Below are 3912 nucleotides of genomic sequence, written 5' to 3'. Positions count from 1 at the left end.
CATTCAGAGTGAAGTAAGTCAGAAAGAGAAAAAAATATCATGTATTAATACATATATGTGGAATCTAGAAAAATGGTACAGATGAACCTGTTTGCAAGGCAGAAATAGAGACACAGACGTAGAGAACAAATGTATGGACACCGAGGGGGTAAAGGGGGAGTGGGATGAATTGGGAGATTGGGATTGACATATATACACTAATATGTATAAAATAGATGACTAATGAGAACCTGCTGTATAGCATGGGGAACTCTACTCACTGCTCTGTGGTGACCTAAATGGGGAGGAAATCCAAAAAAGAGGGGATACATGTATATGTATAGCTGATTCACTTTGCTGTACAGCAGAAACTAACACAACATTGTAAAGAAACTATACCCCAGTTAAAAAAAATTAAAAAAATAAAAATAAAAAAAACTTTATTGCTAAAAATTGCAAACCATCATCTGAGTCTTCAGGGAGTCATAATTTTTTTGCAACAGTAACATCAACGATCACCGAGCACAGATCACCATAACAACTTTCATAATAATGAAAAAGGTTGAAATATTGTGAGAATTACCAAAATGTGACACAGACACAGAGTGAGTAAATGCTGTTGGAAAAATGGCACTGATAGACTTGCTCAATCAACGCAGGGTTGCCACAAACCTTCCGTTTGGAAAAAATACGAAATGCAGTAAAATGAGGTATGCCTGTAATGAGTTAGAGAGCAACCAATTCAGGCATCCGCAGGGCAGGCTACCAATATAGAGTGCTTCGTGCTGTGCTGGTATGGATGGAAGCCACTTTCTACCACCTGTTCCCCTGGCTGCCTTTGTTCTTCCAAGAACGGGCCCAGGATCCAGGCAGGCATCAGAATGCAATGAGATGACAGTTGGTTCTGGTGAATAACCTATTGGAATTAGTCCAGTTCCGAATATGAGTTAAGAAAACTGAAATTGGAATTGTTCTTTGCACAAACACTGTTTCCCCTTCTGGTGGGAGGCGAGGGGGTGGGCGAGGGGAGAATGAGACAGGAAAGGAAAAGGGTGGGTAGGATGAGGATTCTGAAGCAGTTTGCTTGGTTCAAAAGTAATGGAATTGAAATAAAGCTGTTGAAATAAAAATTGGAGTGCTTTCCCCGGATCTCTTCCCTCTGTGCCTCCGTTCCTAAGGAGAGCTCCTGTGGCAGGAAGAGTATTTGGTCTGTCTTCTTTTATGGGTCGGGGATCTCTCACTGGAAAAAAGAAAAATAGGGTCACAAGTTGTTAGTGGCTCTACCACACCCTACAGCCCTTCAAATTCACTTTCCTGACAACCTCAACTGGTGCGCTGAATGCTTAAAGGCAGGGCCTTGGAATGTGAACAACCCGGGTTTAAATCCTGGCTCTGCTTCTTGCTAGCTGTGTAACTTTGGGAAAGTTGCTTGACTCCTCTGAACCTGAGTTTTCTCATTTATAACTTGGAACATTAATATTTATTTCGTGGGAGTCAAGGAGGGCTGAGTGAGCCGAATTATGTAGATTACCTGGCTCAAAGTACGGACTCAAAAGGTGGTAACTTTTTTTTTTTTTTTTTTTGCAGTACGCGGGCCGCTCACTGCTGTGGCCTCTCCCGTTGTGGAGCACAGGCTCCGGACGCGCAGGCTCAGCGGCCATGGCTCACGGGCCCAGCCGCTCCGCGGCGTGTGGGATCCTCCCGGACCGGGGCACGAACCCGTGTTCCCTGCACCGGCAGGCGGACTCTCAACCACTGCGCCACCAGGGGAGCCCAAAAGGTGGTAACTTTTAATATTTGAATAGCAAATCAGACATGGAGTGGTCAAATTAGGAGCCTAAATTGGAGCTCCTTTTTTGTGGTTGCCATCCACTTAGGCTGGGGAGCAGTGGGAACCTTCAGGAATGTTGCCTCAAGCTTGGGTTGGCTTTCATCGCCAAGGCTGATGATTAACTATGGAATGTTGGCTGGCTCCTCTGCAGTGAGGATTGTCATGTGTCTAGGTTTGAACTGGACTATCTGGTATTTGAGCTTTCTGTCCAGGAAATCAACTGAGAAAACATGGGATAAGCATGTAGGGAGGTGGCTTCTCCAATTTAGTAAGATTTACTTTTTTTTTTTTTTTTTTTTTTTTTTTTTTTTTTGCTGTTCGCGGGTCTCTCACTGCTGTGGCCTCTCCCGTTGCGGAGTACAGGCTCCGGATGCGCAGGCTCAGCGGCCATGGCTCACGGGCCAGCCGCTCTGCGGCATGTGGGATCTTCCCAGACCGGGGCACGAACCCATGTCCCCTGCATCGGCAGGCGGACTCTCAACCACTGCGCCACCAGGGAAGCCTTAGTAAGCTTTACTTTTGCAGTGTTATTACATGACTTCTAGGAGAATGTTCTCACTGACTTTTGGGCCTGCAGAAGCAAGGGCTAGTATTCCACTTGGCTCTTCGACACGAATTTGATATCATCCCCAGTTCATCCCTGCATTATTTATACATTTGCAATGTAGGGCTGACCATTTCTCATTTATAAAGGTACCCTTCTTTTTAGACCTCCCAAAAGGGGGCATGCCATAAGTAAGTAAAAATTTACTTATTAAAAAATTGTGTTTTCTTGAAGTATAGTTGATTTACATTTACTATATTAGTTTCAGGTGTACTCTTCTTCCTTCCTTGCAGAAGAGGCAATGCAGTGTGCCAGCTTAAAGCAAATATTCTAGAGCCAGGCTGCTTGGGTTTGAATCGACACCCACCACTTGTAGGCTGTGTCACCTCAGGCCGATGAGTCATCCTCCTGTGGCTCAGATTTCTCACGTGGACCATAAAGACTCATAATAGGTTTGTTGTGAGGATTAAATGAACCAATAGGTGTTGTATGTAGAATAGATCTGGGTCATAGTAAGTGCTGTATGTGTTTGGGTCATGATCTATTCTAGATGCTTTTCATTCATATTATTTTTATTTATTTATTTTTTTTGCGGTACACGGGCCTCTCACTGTTGTGGCCTCTCCCGTTGCGGAGCACAGGCTCCGGACGCGCAGGCTCAGCGACCATGGCTCACGGGCCCAGCCGCTCCGCGGCATGTGGGATCTTCCCGGCCCGGGGCACGAACCCGTGTCCCCTGCATCGGCAGGCGGACTCTCAACCGCTGCGCCACCAGGGAAGCCCAGTACGCACTATTTTTATCACTGTTTCACAGATGAGGAAGAAATGGAAGCTTACACAGGTTAGCTAGTGTGAGGCCACAGAGCAAGTAAGCCATTGAATTGAGCATGAAACCCAGGTTTGTCTGCTTCCTCCCAAGTCCATGTCCTTAACCACGACTTACCCTGTCCCTCACAGTAGATAGTGTTCTGTTGTTGTTTTTAGGTGTTGTTATTTATTTATTTTATTTATTTATTTTTGGCTGTGTTGGGTCTTCGTTGCCGCACGTGGGCTTTCTCTAGTTGTGGTGAGCGGGGGCTACTCTTTGTTGTGGTGCGCAGGCTTCTCATTGTGGTGGCTTCTCTTGTTGAGGAGCCCAGGCTCTAGGTGCGTGGGGCTTCAGTAGTTGTGGCTCACGGGCTCTAGAGCGCAGGCTCAGTAGCTGTGGCGTACGGGCTTAGTTGCTCCACAGCATGTGGGATCTACCCAGACCAGGGCCCGAACCTGTGTCCTCTGCATTGGCAGGTGGGTTCCTAACCACTGTGCCACCAGGGGAGCCCAGGTGTTGTTTTTTAAAAACACATTCTTCTCAAGTGTATTTGGCAATTTTGTTCATGCTATCTGGCTACCTTGGAAGAGGATCTCCTTTCTCCTGACTACAGATATATGAAAACTCAAGATGAAAGTGAATGTCTGGAAATAGCTAATTCACAGAAAGCACTGGTAGCAATCACAGGAATAAGTAGGCAATTTGTAACTAGTTGTCTCTTGACCTATTGCCTTAGACATGGTTACACCC

Source organism: Delphinus delphis, chromosome 5 (genome assembly GCF_949987515.2).
Source record: "Delphinus delphis chromosome 5, mDelDel1.2, whole genome shotgun sequence".
NCBI classification, from domain to species: domain Eukaryota; kingdom Metazoa; phylum Chordata; class Mammalia; order Artiodactyla; family Delphinidae; genus Delphinus; species Delphinus delphis.
This window is presented reverse-complemented; position numbering follows the sequence as displayed.